The sequence below is a fragment of the Chiloscyllium punctatum genome, chromosome 5, assembly GCF_047496795.1.
Source record: "Chiloscyllium punctatum isolate Juve2018m chromosome 5, sChiPun1.3, whole genome shotgun sequence".
Classification (NCBI taxonomy): Eukaryota; Metazoa; Chordata; class Chondrichthyes; order Orectolobiformes; family Hemiscylliidae; genus Chiloscyllium; species Chiloscyllium punctatum.
This window is the reverse complement of record NC_092743.1, coordinates 106086316-106103440: the sequence shown is the minus strand read 5'-3', so window position 1 is coordinate 106103440 and position 17125 is coordinate 106086316.

The following is a 17125-nucleotide window of genomic DNA, read 5'->3' as shown; positions in this document are numbered from 1 at the left end:
TTCCAATCAATATATTTAACTACTTGAGTCATGAAGTTTCTCAATATCCCTCTAGCCTTCAATGTACATTCTTCATTGATGATCAACAAACCTTCCTGAATGAACATTTCTACGACCATACAAATGCATATATTAGGAGCACAATGGGGGTCTTCCAACCTATGAAGCTTGCTCCACTATTCAATAGATTGTGGTTGATTTGTCTGTTTTTGAATTCCACATTTCATCTAGCCCCAACAACCCTTGATTTCCCTGCCTATCAAGAATCTGTCTAACTCTGTCTTAAAGATGTTCAATGACCCCAACCTCTGCCACCCTCTGAGGCAGAGAGATCCAAAGTTACACGACATTCTGATAGAGTAAAAAAATCTCCTCACCCCTATCCTAAAGGTGTATCTCCTAATTTAAAAATAATTCACCCTAGTGCTGGACTGACTCAAAAAGAACACATGGTTTCTAAATCCACTTCATCAAGCTCTTTAGGGTCTGTTTTACTTCAATCAAATCACCTCTCACTCTTTTAATCTCCAGTAGAAACAAAATCAGTCTGTTCAACTTTTCATCTTAAGTCAACCAATTCATACCAGGTATCAATCTACTAAATCTCCTCTAAACCACTTCCAATTCATTTTCAGCCTTCATCAATAAGATCAAAAGACTCACAGTATTTGAGGTGAACACTCACCAATATTCTTTATAATTAATACATAATTTTATATTCAATTCCTCCCATAAGAAGTGATAGGACTCCATTAGCCTTCTTAATTACTTGCTGTATTTGCATATTCACTTATTCTGACCTGTGGCATAAAGCACTGAGATCCCTCTGCACTTTGGAATTCGGCAGTCCTTCTCCGTTGAGTAAACACTTTCCTGCCAAAGTGATCCACGTCATGTTTTCCCACATTATTTTCCACCAACTAGATTTTTATCCACTCACTCTACCTGTCTAAACCTGTCTGCATCCTTTTGACCTCCTCTTCATAACATGCTTTGCTATCTATTTTTGAATGATCTGCAAATTTAACCATCATGCCTTTGTTTCCCTTATCTGTCTTTGATATAAATTGCAATAAAACTGGGCTCAAGACTGACTCTTGCAGGACTCCATTTGTCAAATCCCATGCTTCACAGGAAGGCACATTTATGTATACCCTCTGTTTTCTGCCCACTAGCCAATTTTCTATCCCTGCTAACATTTTACCGCCGTACACCATAACTTCCGACTTTGCAAAAATCTTTTGCATAGCGCCTTGTCAAGTGTCTTCACAGACATTTACAGACTTCCCTCTATCCACAGCGCACACTGCTCCTTCAAAGACCTCCAATTAATTGGTCAAACATGATTTCCCTTTGACAAAGGGGTGGCACAGTGGTTAGCACTGCTGCCTCACAACACCAGGGTCCCAGGTTTGATTCCAGCCTCGGGCGGCTGTCTGTGTGGAGTTTGCACATTCTCTCTGTGTCTGCGTGGGTTTCCTCCGGGTGGTCTGGTTTCCTCCCTCACACACAAAGATGGCAAATTGGCCATGCTAAATTGCCCATAATGTTAGGTGCGGTAGTCAGAGGGAAATGGGTCTGGGTGGGTTACTCTTCGGACGGTCGGTGTGGACTGGTTGGGCCGAAGGGCCTGTTTCCACACTGTAGGGAATCTAAAACAAACTATGCTGGCTCTTCCTGATTGTGCCAAGCTAACAAACCTAAAGTCTTCTGCCTCCCTCCCTCTTAAACAGAGAAGTTGTATTTGATTTCCCAATCTGAAAGTTTTAGGACTGGACAATTTTGCAGACGCGAGGATGAGTAAGGACATGGAGGGACTTGAACTGCGGGATGAGAATTTTAAAATCGGGTTATTGTTGGACAAGAAGCCAAGGCAGATCAGTAAGCACAGGAGTAATGAGGAACAGGACTTAACAAATAGTATGCTTTGGATGAACTAGTTTACATAATGTGAAAGATGGGGAACTCAGCAGGACAGCACTGAAATAATCAAATCTAGACATGATGGAGAAAATGTGTGCTCAGAAACTAAACTCATGGAACAACCAATAATGGAAACAGTCTGATTCAGCGTGGGGCACTAATGAGGAAGGAATTGCTCAAGGAACAGTGTCATACCAGAGGACATGAGAGAGAATAAAGGAAAGGAAGAATTGCATTTACAATTGACAGCATCAGAACTTCTCAAATGCATGTTTTATGCGGTGTGGTCACTTTCGTAATGTAGGAATACTGATTATGTACAGCAAGGTTCCACCAGCAGCAACTATGACACTGATGGAGGGATATTTATCATCCACTAGCCAGGAAGAACTGTCCTACTCTTCTTCAATGTAGTGGCTGTGGGATCTTTCCTATCTACTTGAGAAGAAAGATGATGCAATATTTTATAACCAGTCCCCAAGAGAGGGTCCTCAATCCAATACAATTCTGGATGGGATACCCTCCAAGATGGTTATGATCTGTTTAAAAGAGAGATGAGTTTTGTCCCTTTCTTTACTCAACCCCTCACTTCAGGTTAATTTAGACAGGCTCTGTTCCCCTACAAGTAGCTTTCCCTAGCCAAAATCGATCTGTCTTTTAAAAGGAGCTAAGTTAACCAGGCTTTCTTCAGTTATAGGAAATGTAAGTTTATTGGCTGCTGAACCAAAAGAAAAGATAATAACACTCAACGCACATGCGTACAGATCAGGAATGGGAGATGAAATCAACAAGGTAAAGTTAAAAATAAATATTAATCAGTCTGTGACAATAGATTATGAAATGTTGCTCTGTTTTGGTGGATGATTCCTGCACCACTGACTTTGGAAGTTGAGTTATTTGTTTGGAGATTTTTGGTTCCACAGTTGGCTGGAATTAGTTTGTCCAGTTTCCTTCAACAATAACTATGCTAATGAGTTGTTTTCACCCATCGGAGAGAGGGAGATTTTAATCCTTTTTATTTGCACACACTGGAATGTCTACTGGAAATCCTTAGCTATATCCCTTCATAGCACTCTTTAACAAAGTGTAACTTGAACTTCAAGCCAGCACACTGGCTCTCGAGCACACAGAGACTAGAGATTGCAATTGGGTTTAACCCTTCCTCTTTCTTATGTATCACTGGAAGGATAAAATACAAACACGTCCTTAGTCCAAAACTGCTTTTCTTTCAACTCATATCATGTTCACTAACTGGAACACAACCCACAGGAAATGTTTTTTTGCTGGAGAGGCTAATTACCACATCATTGTCTCTGTAGCCAGGGAAAATTACAGTCCAGTTTTAGTGGATAATACCTCTCCACTTCAAATGTTGCTGTTTGAAGTTCCCTTGAAACTCTTCAGGTACAACATTCCTCTCAGGTCTCAGTGTAATGTACAAGGAGATGTTCCAGACAGCTGCTACATTTTCATTCTCAGCCATCTTTTGGCTTGTACATTGTTCTTTTAAAAATCACACTTTTTACTTAAAAGTTAATATCTCCATAAGTAATTTGGGTTTATGAGTTGCTTGCATCTAAAAGTCAGCACCTCTGTCGTGCAGCACATTCCCAGTACTGCATTGTGAGAAACTTTATCCTTGGGTTTCTGGAGATTTTGTACACACAACATTCTGACTGCAAGGCAAGCCATTCATAGTTGAGTTTCGAGTGCAGTTACAAAGCAACTTCAGAGCACCTCGGCAATGTTATCACAATTACATTAAGCAGCTGCTGGCTCTCACAGTGTGTGAGCTGATATCACTTTCGAAAAAAACAGGCCAAACTAGCTACAGAGTTCTTGGAAGAAGACGCTGCTGTCATTGTTTGAGTTGACGTTTCTTGAAACAATGTTCAGAGGTCAGAGTTTATTTCTTACCAACACTGGAGACCATTCCAGAGATCAGTATTAGCTTGAAGCAGTGTTTGTACAACTCTCAGAATGGACTGATAGTGGGTGGGCAACATCATACTGAGTTTGTCTTATCTGATCTATGGACTCATTTGTTGTCTGTCGACTGAGCAACTCTATTTGCCTGGTGTTTTGGGTTTTTCCATTGCTGGATTAGCCAGTCTGCAGACAGTAGCTTAGTCAGCCAACTACAGGAAGTACTTTCTTGAAAAATGTGAGTAATCTGCTTGATGGAGATAAGAGAGAGCACAGGGTTAAAACATAGTCCCTCGTGAGTAGGGACTGCAGAAAGGGAAGGAATTTTGATTTGTTGTAGCCCAGAACTGGTGCAGACTTCATTGCTGAAGTGATAAAGTGATTAGCCAGGGTAAATGTTGCACCATGAAGAGTGCAGTGTCTTCCAAACAGAATGGGTGTCTGGAATTAAATGGTTTCTGGATTGATTCATGGACACAATTTGTAAATTTAATTAGCTGAACCGCATCAGCATCTTTGATTTAAATAGATATCCCAAGTCGTTTCAAGGGATATTATCCTTCTAAGTCTGACACTGAGCCACATAATGTCAAAATGATAGGTTTTAAGGAGCATCTTAAAGGAGGAGTGAGGCACAGAGAGAAGGAAAGTTTTCAGAAGGGAATTCCTGAACTTAGGGCCCAGGAAGCTGAAGGCGCAGACACCAATGGTGCAGCAAGTAAAATCAGGGATGGGTGGAAAGGATTTGGTGTGGGTTAGGCTGTAGACAGCAGCATTTGAATGGATTGAATTTTACAGAGAGTTGAAGACAGGAAGCTGGGTCAGGAGAGCATTGAAATAGTTGAGTTGGGAGATAAGAAGGAACAGATGAGAGTTTTTTGCAGTCGATGAAGTGGGCTGGAGGCGGGTGATGTTCAGAAAGTGGAAGTAGGATTGATAATGCTCAGGAAATGAGAAAAAGTAGGCAAACAGGTTGGCTCTCATTCACCTTAGAGAATAAACAGAACATGGAATAAAGGCCTAGGGCTTTTGCCCGAAACGTCAATTCCGCTGCTCCTCGGAAGCTGCCTGAACTGCTGTGCTCTTCCAGCACCACTAATCCGGAATCTGGTTTCCAGCATCTGCAGTCATTGGTTTTCCCTCATAAACAGAACATTCCTCCTGTGCTGCATCACAAGTGCAGGCTGTGATTTTTAACAGATTTCTTTATTTGCTTTTAATTTACACAAACTGTGTCTAATTCTTTGACCCCACTTGCAGTTTATATTTCAGTATTTGTTTTTGCTGCCTCTTGGCCCCAACAGTTGATGTAATTATGATTTCAATAAAGATTCATTTTTTAAAAATCCATTGCTTTGAACTGTATAATGGTTGGTTTGGCTTTAAGGCTGAGAGCTGAAAACACCTCAGTGAAGCAGTTTCCATATTTATTCATAATTGTGTCAAATGCTGATTCTCTTTCCTACATACGATTGAGCGAATGATGATCCTTCAAATGATTTTGAAATTTTTTAAGGGTTTGACAAGAGGTGGCTTCCTAATCCAAAGCATAAACAGGGGGCAATATTTTGATTGCTGACACAAACACCAGTAGAAATGCTGGAGAGATACTTCTGTTTAATGGTTTTTGATGGTTTCTGGTCCCACAGTTAGGTAGCAAATAAAAGCAAAATACTGTGGACGCAGGAGGTCTGAGATGAAAACAGAAAGTGCTGCAGGTGTTCTGCGGAAGTCATACTGGAATCAAAACTTTAACTCTGCTTTCTCTCCATAGATGCTGCTAGACCTACTGAGTTCCTTTTCCCATTTTTATTCAAAAAGAAAAAAGTTTTATTTCTGTCCCTCTGCTCATAAAATCAAACTGCTTCGTGGCCATTGAGTGTGGTCACTGCTGTGCTACAGGAACTCTGACAGCTAAATTACACACATTAGGAATTGTCCTGAAAGTTTCAGGAATTGGGGATTAGACTCATGGACGGTGCTGAGTCAATCCATGGGAAATAAAAATCATGAGTATATGGAAGCAAGCTGTTATCTTCTTCATTTTCTTTGAACAACTCTGTTTACTAGTTCTACAAATATTTGAGATAATGTGATTGACTGGCATTTAGAAGCCTTCATGTTGAGTTCATAGGGGCTGTTTATTTTATGAATGGGAAGGAGCTGGACAGGAACTGCAAAAATTGGGGTATTGGGTGAGGGTGGGGCTAGAGCAGTCACAGCAGGAGGTCCTGTAATGAAACCTACAGGAAAACAATCAATCCGATTTGATTGTGCTACCAGGGCATAAAGATGGTGGAGAATTTTAACAGTGTAATTTTCCAGATTCTCATGTATGGAAGAATTAAACATGCATTAGTCTAGTGGGAAAATATGTTATCTTCTTGCAAACATGCCAAAGGTTAATCCATAGGATTCACAGTTGGAGTGAAGCCCTCATTCCCTTATAATCCCCAAGGAACACAATCTGAATGTGATCAGGGAATCTCAGTTCAAATCCTCACCAAATATCACAGTCTCCAAGTCACAGACAGCTCTTGATTACCCTTGAGAGTGGACGAAACATCTTTGGAAGAGTCATTCACTTTCCTGAGATTAAATGTGTGTCTTTAGAGGTTAGAGTTCATAAAGTCATAGAGATGTACAGCATGGAAACAGACCCTTTGGTCCAACTCGTCTATGCCAATCAGATATCCCAACCCAATCTAGTCCCACTTGCCAGCACCCATCCCATATCCCTCCTAACCCTTCCTATTCATATATCCATCCAAATGCCTCTTAAGTGTTGCAATTGTACCAGCCTCCACCACTTCCTCCGGCAGCTCATTCCATACAAGTACTACCCTCTGCGTGAAAAAGTTGCCCCTTAGGTCTCTTTTATATCTTTCCCCTCTCACCCTAAACCTATGCCCTCTAGTTCTGGACTTCCCACATTCCAGGAAAAAGACTTTGTCTATTTATCCTATCCATGCCCCTCATAATTTTGTAAACCTCTATAAGGTCACCCCTCAGCCTCCGATGCTCCAGGGAAACCAGCCCCAGCCTGTTCAGCCTCTCCCTATAGCTCAAATCCTCCAACCCTGGCAACATCCTTGGAAATCTTTTCTGAACCCTATCAAGTTTCACAACATCTTTCCGATAGGATGAAGACCAGAATTGCATGCAATATTCCAACAGTGGCCTAACCAATGTCCTGTACAGCCGCAACATGACCTCCCAACTCCTGTCCTCAGTTCTCTGACCAATAAAAGAAAGCATACCAAATATCTTCTTCACTATCCTATCTACCTGCGACTCCACTTTCAAGGAGCTATGAACCTGCACTCCAAGGTTTCTTCATTCAGCAAAACTCTCTAGGACCTTCCTAGTATATAAGTCCTGCTAAGATTTGCTTTTCCAAAATGCAGCACCTCACATTTATCTGAATTAAACTCCATCTGCCACTTCTCAGCCCACTGGCCCATCTGGTCAAGGTCCTGTTGTAATCTAAAGTAACCCTCTTTGCTGTCCACTACACGTCCAATTTTGTTGTCATCTACAAACTTACTAAATGTATCTCTTATGCTCACATCCGAATCATTTATGTAAATGACAAAAAGTAGTGGACCCAGTACTGATCCTTGTGGCACTCCACTGGTCACAGGCCTCCAGTCTGAAAAATAACCCTCCATCACCACCCTGTCTTCTACCTTTGAGCCAGTTCTGGATCCAAATGGCTAGTCCTCCCTGTATTCCATGAGATCTAACCTTGCTAACCAGTCTCCCATGGGAACCTTGTCGAACGCCTTACTGAAGTCCATAAGATCACATCTATCGCTTTGCCCTCATCAATCCTCTTTGTTACTTCTTCAAAAAACTCAATCAAGTTTGTGAGACATGATTTCCCATGAACAAAGCCATGTTGACTATCCCTAATCAGTCCTTGCCTTTCCAAATACATGTACATCCTGTCCCTCAGGATTCCCTCCAACAACTTGCCCACCACCAAGGTCAGGCTCACTGGTCTATAGTTCCCTGGCTTGTCCTTATTACCCTTCTTAAAAAGAGGCACCACATTAGCCAACCTCCAGTCTTCCAGCACCTCACCTGTGACTAGAGTTTTTTTTAGATTAGATTACTTACAGTGTGGAAACAGGCCCTTCGGCCCAACAAGTCCACACCGCCCCGCCGAAGCGCAACCCACCCATACCCCTACATCTACCCCTTACCTAACACTACAGGCAATTTAGCATGGCCAATTCACCTGACCGGCACATCTTTGGACTGTGGGAGGAAACCGGAGCACCCGGAGGAAACCCACGCAGACACGGGGAGAGTGTGCAAACTCCACACAGTCAGTTGCCTGAGGCGGGAATTATGGACTAATAGAGTTTTACAGCACAGAAAGAGACCCTTCCGCCCATTATATCAATGCCAGTCGTCAAAAATCCATTATTCTAATCCTATTTTTCTGCATTTGACCCATAGCCTTGTATGCTATGGCATTACAAGTGCTCATCTCAATAATTTTTAACCATCTTGAGAGTTCTCACCTCTACCACCCTTTTGGACAGTGAGTTCCCAATAATGTTTCCTTAAGTTCCCTCTAAAGCTCCTGACCTTTGACAACAAACTGTGTCACAGACCTCACTATCGCCCCGGTTAGTAGTCCTGCTACTAATGGGTTGCAAAGAGGGGCACTGCACATGACCTGATGGTGGTAAATTTGAGCCTATGTTATGACTCACTTTGTTGAATGTGTGAAAATGTCTGAGATTCCCCTCAGCACCGTTTCTTTTCCAGATCTGCTTGTTTTACTTTGATCGCAGGATGAGTGAATACCAGGGAAATAGATCACTGATGATTGACAGTCAAAGCGGGGCAGGGTTTTGACTGAACATGAGTGAGAAACTCTGCTTTGAAAAGGCAGTAGATGAAGTTAATGATATTGTTCAATAATTAGACTTGACATTTGCATAACTCAAACTATTATTGACCCCACATTGTATTTAGTCTGACCATTCAAATAGCTCACAAATAGTTGATCAAGATTAAACTTTTTAAATCAAAGCAAGAAAATATTGCATTTCTTTAGCAACCCTCACAATCTCAAATTGAAAGAGCTCAATAACTAATTACTACTGAATTGTAGTTGCTGTTGTTGAATAGGTGTTACATTAGCCAATTTGCACAAAACAAACTCCTACAAATAGCTGCATGACAATGACCAGTAAACCTGTTTTTTATGACATTGATTGAAATATAAATATTATCCAAAAAAACAGGGAGAAACAACACCCACCCCCAACACCCTCACCCACATCACCACAATACAGTACCTTACTCTACTTTGAAGTATTACCATGGGATCCATCTGAAAGGACAGGCAGTTTAGGACAAGGTAGTTCACTTAATGTCTCTCCAAAAAATAGATGCAGAGATTGCATGAAGATATTTGCAAGAGCCTGCATCACAAAGAAAAAAAGCTTTTATTTCTGAGGAGGAGATATTTACCATTTTGAGTTTGGTTGCTAATCTGAAGATCAAATGCAGATCATACCTGAGGAAAAAGCTAGTTCCACAGGTCAATTCATTTTGAAATGCAGGTTAAGTGCACGATGTGGGTTTAGGAGGCAGGTTGTTGACAATGGCAGTGCTCTCAGCACGCACTGCTGTCTGTTCAGAATGCTTAGTTGATATAAGTCCATCTTTGTTCTCAGAAACTCTGACTGGTGACTCATTGAGAAACGATCAGAAGTGAGATTGGTGGTTTCTATTTCAGATCTCTGCGGCTTTCTTTTAAATTAGTTAGTTTAAAAATATATTTTGATAAGGCTTATTAAAGGGTGTTCGCTATAGCAGTCTATAGTCTTCATATCTGTGTGTCAGAAGGTCATGGGTTCATCATACTACTCCAGAGATTTGAGCAGAAAAATTCATACTGAAACTCCCAGAGGTGTGTAGAAAGAGAGCTACACTCCCAGAGGTGCTAACTTTCAGAGATAAGTTATTAAACAAAGACTCCATTTGCTCTCACAAATGAACATAAGAGACTCCATGAGAATATTTTGAAGACATGTAGAGGAACTTTCTTGGTGTTGGTCAATATTTATCCCTGATGTAACATTACAAAAAACTGGTTATGTGGTTATTATTATTGTTTCTGTTGGTGAGAGTGTGCTGGGCACAACTGGCTGAAAAGTCAGTATTGTGAAAGTTAACACATAAATGCAAACTGTCATTTCATAGCATAAAGCTAGAGTATTGCTGAAAAAAGACATCTTATTAAAGTTTTTTGTCCTCCATCCATCAGGACAATTTGCAAGAATACTGATTCAAGGTGTAAACCAGCATTCATACTGCATGAGAAGACAGTGCTGTTTTGTTCACAACTGAACTCTGATTGGTGAAGATTTTGCTATGTGAAAAACACCATTTCATGATGATTGACAGTTAAGAGCCAGCGTTTATTTAAGTTTTAAACCAGGTACGTTGACTCAAAGAACCAGAGAATGATAGTTGAATTAGAACAGGCACAATCTGCATGTATGATCATTCTGTCTTCAAAAACCAGGACCCTGTGTATTCATATATATAATGTGCTCCATTGTGAGCTTGACTGGCAATTCAAATTGGCTACAAGATCAGAAATTGCTGAAAAGAAAACCTAGCAGGTCTGGCAGCTTCTGTTAGAGAAAGTAGAGTTAACTTTTCAGGTCCAAGTGACCCTTCATTGGAACTTCCTTGGTTTTTCTTATTCCAAATTGGTTGTCAGTGATTGTTAGATATAGTTCTTACAGGCGATTGGTTGTGGGATATAGTACTTTGGGCTAAAAACATCGAACAGTATGTGGAGAAAACTGGAATGCAGTTGATTGATCAGCCATGATCATAATGATTGGCAGAGCTGGTTGGAAAGGCCAAATGGTCTACTCCTGCTCTAATTTTCTATGTTTTCTATGTTTCCAGATCAGTGTAATTCTTTGCACACTCATGAGATTATGCTACAGCTGTACAAAACATGAGATTATACTACAGCTGTACAAAACATGAGATTATACTACAGCTGTACAAAACATGAGGTTATGCTACAGCTGTACAAAACTCTGGTGCGGCCGCACTTGGAGTATTGTGTACAGTTCTGGTCACTGCATTATAAGAAGGATGTGGAAGCTTTGGAAAGGATGCAGAGGAGATTTACTAGGATGTTGCCTGGTATGGAGGGAAGGTCTTATGAGGAAAGGCTGAGGGACTTGAGGCTGTTTTCGTTAGAGAGAAGAAGGTTGAGAGGTGACTTAATAGAGACATATAAGATAATCAGAGGGTTAGATAGGGTGGACAGCCTTTTTCCAAGTATGGTGACGGCGAGCATGAGGGGGCATAGCTTTAAATTGAGGGGTGATAGATATAGGGCAGATGTCAGAGACAGTTTTTTTACTCAGAGAGTAGTAAGGGTATGGAATGCTTTGCCTGCAATGGTAGTAGATTTGCCAACTTTAAGTACATTAAGTCGTCATTAGACAAGCATATGAACGTACATGGAATAGTGTAGGTTAGATGGGCTTCAGATTGGTATGACAGGTTGACGCAACATTGAGGGCCAAAGGGCCTGTACTGCGCTGTAATATTCTATGTTCTCTGTTCTATGAAAAATTGTCCAATGTAGAATCATATCTAACGCTGAACACTGTTATGAGTTTTGGGTTGGTTGAGGAGAAATGTTTTTCATCCAGAAAATGGTGGGAATCTGGGACTCACTGCCTGGAAAGATGGTGGGGGCAGAAAATTTAAGAAATATTTAGATGTCCACTTGCCATACCAAAGCATGCAAGGCTATGGGTCAAGTGTTGGAAACTAGGATTGGAATGCTGCAGTTAATTGATTGATTTTGACCTGATGGCCTGAAGGGCATTTTTCTGTGTTTTAGACCTCCATGACTTTATGAAGGGTTTACAGGGCCAAATGCTGTCAAATAGAATTAGGTCAGATCAGGATTCCTGGTCAGCATGTTCGGGTTGGACTGAAGGATTTATTTCCCTGCTGTATGCATGACTTTGTGACTCTAAGACCTACTCAAGAATGAGGAACATAGGAGAAAGAGGAAGCCATTCATCCCTTCAAATCCTTTTTGCCATTCAATAAGATCATGGCTAATCTGAAAATTGACTCCACAACCCTAATGCCCTTCCCTAACAATAATTTATCTGACTCGTGAAAACTTAAATTGAACCTCAACAGCGAAGATCTGTTTATGAAGAGTTCCAGATTTCTACTCGCCTTTGTGTGAAGAATCACATCTGACATTAATCTTGAACTATATGGTTATAATATTAAGAATACACACACTTATTTGGACTGTATCCTCCACCCTAGCAGAGGAAATTGGAAACCTTCCCAAGAGCAATTAGGGATAGGCAATAATTGGCCTTGCCAAAGAGGAAGGAAAAGGAGTACCATAACCTATTCTGTTGTCAGTCACCCTAGATTAGTATAAGGATTTAATATGATAATTTAGCACATTACAGTCACACCTCAAAATCATTGTGGGAAGGGGTCAATATTAGGGAGTTGAAATATAACGGTCAATGCTGGAGCCTCAATGTCTGCGGTCAATCTAATGGAATTAATAAGAGATAGTAAATATTGAGAACTCAATATCAAAGCATCGGCATCTGTAAGTTAATAAGAGGTAGGCAACATTGGGAATTCAGTATCAGAGGATCGATATTGAGAACTCAGCATCAGTGGATCAATGTTCGGAGCTCAATATAAGTAGGTCAGCGTCAGAGAGACAGTATTGGAGGGTCAATATAAAGATGGCAAGCACCTGCTGGGAAATCTCCCTATTCTAAAGAAAGTCTTACACTTTAACATTAACCTGCTGATTTATTAAGTCCTTTCACAGGATGTGGGCATTATTGGCTAAGCCAGCAATTGTTAACTGACCTGTGTGCTTTGACAACTTCAGATTTCTAATATTCAATGTTAGCTCATTTCTTCTTTTTAATTTGTACCATTAATTATGTGTAAACACTTTGTATGAGACTTCATTTTTTAAAGTCTTTATATTCCTACTCGCAACCAATGAAAAAGTCACATCCAACAGCAATCAATAAGTTTGACCTCAATGGTTTCCTGACAGTCAAGTTTTTCTTAATATGGATTTTCCTGCCAAACTCACTGTCTTTTTGGATGATTTTAATAACGTTTATGTGAAAGAATGTTGAAACATGATGATTAACTTCCCAACAGAGATGTAAACAGCTCCTGTGACATCAAATGGAAAACGGGAGATAAATTATGACTGTGTTCTTCTGCAGAATGTTTTCCTTTGCAAATGGATGCTATTAATGTGGTTATTTGACATAACTAAAGTCTGAATGTGTTTCACTTTAAGCAGTTTGCTCTGTATTACCAAGTGTGATACAGTTCCATCTTACACAGCTGTAATAACATAGGAACTCAACCCAGAATGGGATCATGTAATCTCTAGTTGGAACCACCAGAGAGATCTGCCCATTTGTACCTAATGTATTCCCCTGGTCCTGAAAGTCTCTTTGGAATATGGGAACAGGAAGACGCCATTCAGCCCTTCAAGCCTGTTCCACCATTCAATGATAACTGTGATGTAATTCCATTTACCTGCTTTTGCCCCTAAGTTAGGTCAATAATCTTTGAGTTAATTTTATTGATTATTGAGTTTTTCATTGAGTTAAGTTGATTAAACATCAGTTGCTATTGATCAAAGATAATTCCAAACATCTGAATTCATAAGTGTTTCCTAACTTCACTCTTGAAAGGTTTGCCTTTCATTTTTAGACTACCCCAAGTCCAAGACTCCTGGAACAATGGGAATAGTTTCACTCAATCTATCCTATCAGTTCCTGTTACGATCTTGAAAACGTTGATCAATTCATCTCTTTACTTTCTAAATTTCAGAGAACAGAACCCTAGAATTTGTTTAATTGCTCTTTGTAATTTAAAAACATAGCGTCGTACAGGACAGGAGAGGCCCTTCAGCCCACCAAGTCTGTGCTGACCTATCTACACTAATCACATTCTCCAGTAATTGTATTGAATGTTATGACATTTGAATGCTCATTCACATACATTTTAAAGATTGTGAGGTTTTGCAGTTTTACTGCCTGCACAGGCAGTGTATTTCAAACTCCCATCACCCTCTGGGTGAAACCGGTTTATTTTCAATTCCCCCCTGAATCTCCTGCCTTTCTCCTTAAAATTATACCCCATAGTATTGACCCTTAGCTGCTAACCACCTAACCACCTGTCTATATCCCTCATAATTTTATGTACCTCAGAAAAGTCTCCCTTCCACCTTTTCTGTTCTAAAGAAAACATCTTGAGCTTATCTAGCCTTTCTTTATAGCTGAACTGCTCCATCCCGGGTAACATCCTGGTGAATCTCCTTTGTACTCTCAGTGAAATCACATTTTCCTATGGTGCAGTAACCCCAGTGCTGCACACAGTACTCAGCTGTACCCTCACCAATGTTATTACAGCTCCGAAATAACCTCCCTGCTCTTATAATCCTTGGAACCCAGTATCATTCTGTTAATTCTCTCCTGTACACTCTTCTTTCGAAAGTGGCACTCAGAATTGCTCATACTCCTGTGGCTGGGGGCTAATTAGAGAGGGGCTAACATTGCCATTTTTGATGGGGCCAACTCTCCCCTCCCTCCTGTTGACTGGAGAGGAGCTATATCGGAAGTTAGTATGACTCTCCAGTTCTCAACCTCATCAGATTTTGGGCAGGTAACCATTCACATTGAAGACCTATTTCTTGAAACTGTGTGCAGTTAAATCAGAGATTAATGATGGGAAATGGTTTTCATTTTCAGTTTAAGTACCATATGGATTGTAGCGGTGTGGTGCAGAATGTTACTGTTTAAAGGAAATTTGGAATCCCCTGATCACTGGGCTTGCTTGGCCAAGAAATCAGTGATTAGTTCGGCAAATAAGTTGCATAATTTCAATAGCCTTTTCCATTTATGCAGCATCTTTATTTTGTAAAATGTCCCAAGGTGCTTTACAGGACTTTATGGTGCTTTATAATTTGACACTGAGCCACCTAAGGAGATATAAGGACAAGTGGCAAACTAAAAAGGTAGGTATTACATAATATTTGAAAAAGGGAGGGTACCTTAGAGACAGAGTAGTTTATGGAAGGAATTCCAGAGTTTGGGGTCTAAGCAATTGAAAGCATGGTCATCAATGGTAGGGAGATTGATCTATGATTCTATAGAGTCTATGATTAAAATCAGGGATCACAAGAGGCCAGAATTTGAGCAGTGCAGAAATCACAAGGGATTGCTACAGTGGAGGAGATTTCAGATATATAGAGTGTAAAGCCACAGAGGAATTTGTACCATGGATGAGAATTTTAAAACAAATGAGTCCAATGTCTCTAATGCACATAGGGGAGGTGATGGTCTAGTGGTATTATTCCTCAGAAATTAATCCAAAGACCCAGGTAATGTTCTAGGGACCTGGGTATGCATCCAGCCATGAATTTACATTCAATAAAAAACTGAAATTGAGAGTGTAGTAATGACGATGGAACGCTTGTTGGAAAAAAACGCACTTAGTTTAATAATGCTCTGTAGGGAAAGGAGCTGTCATCATTATCTGTCAGTGACTCCAGACCCACAGCAAAGTAGTTGCCTTTTAACTGTCCTGTGGACAATGAAGGATGGGTAATAAATGCTAACCTAGCCAGTGACACCCACATGCCATGAACGAATAAAAGAATGCAAAGCGATTGCTGGCTTAATCAGATTTTGGATCAAGACATAACGAGGAAAAGAGTTTGTCTTCTCTGCTGTTTATATGTTGCCTTTTTGAATAGGGGATCAGCAGTCTCAACAATTGGAATGGTTATTGAACTCAAGCCATCATATCAGGCCCTAATCTCTTAAAAGGTTTACAGAGGAAAGCTATCTCAAGGGATTATGTTCCTTGTAACATACAAACTGGCAAAATAAAATCTGACAAATTCCAATAAATTCCTGAAAATAAGAATTCTTCGCATAAATCATACTTGAAGAACTTTCTGACTATAATTCAGTGCCTCTGTTTCCATTCACAGTAATATTATAATCATTGTAGTCTTTAACTGCACAAATCCAGGCTCTTAAACTGGAATAAACACAACTGTGAAAGTGAGAGAAGTCTTTGATCCATCCTGACTATCACTTGTTCCCCTTCTACTCTGATTGTAGATTGTAGATATGGTTTTATTGCCTAAGATTATACAATGCCAAAAACTGGCAGGCTATAACCTTTCTATAACATATCTTTAGGTTTTTATCATTTTTTTTCTGTGCTTTTCTGCTTTCCATTAGCTTATGACATACGCTGTTATGCATACTTTAGGTGTTTCACGACCTTACCGGGCAGATAAAAGGAGCACTAGCTTAATGCAGAAAATACATTGGGTTTATTGCTGTTCTTATTTATGTAGATAAAGAAGGTCTGTTATACTGTAACTATGCACAATTAAAATTACTGTGTTATCTCATTCAAAATGATGCCTACACCTTTGTTTGCAGTTTCGGAGAAGAGGTTGTAAGTTTGCTCGCTGAGCTGATAGATTTGTTCTCAGCCATTTTGACACCATGCTAGGTAACATCATTTGTGACCCTCCGATGAAGCGCTGGTGTTCTGTTCTGCTTGCTATTTATCTGTCTTAGTCTGTTGTGGTGGATGATATCACGTCCGGTCCTTTTTCTGAAAAGTTGGTAAATGGGGTCCAAATCGATATGTCTGTTAATGGAGTTCCAGTTTGAATGCCAGGCCTCTAGGAATTCCCATGTGTGTCTTTGTTTAGCCTGTCCCAGGATGGATGTGTTGTCCATTTAAACAGGTGTCCCTCTTCGTCTGTGGGAATGGGTACTAGTGATGGTTGGTCATGAATTTTGGTGGCTAGTTGGTGCTCATGTATCCTGGTGGCTAGTTTCCTACCCATCTGTCCAATGTAATGTTTGTTGCAGTCCTTGCAGGGTATCTTGTATATGCCGGTCGTTCTGCTGGTTGTTGGTACAGAGGCCTTTAAATTCATCAGGAGCTGTTTCAGTGTGGTGGTACGTTTGTGGGCCACCGGGATGCCTAGGGGCCAGAGTAGTCTGGTCATCATCTTCAAGATGTTTTTAGTATATGGCAAGGTGGCTTGAGTTTCTGGGTGTGTTGTGACTTCTTATTTAGGCAGGAATCAGTGCAGGAATCAGTGGACTGCATTTATCAGGATTCCTGATGAAGGGCTTCTGCGCAAAACATTGAT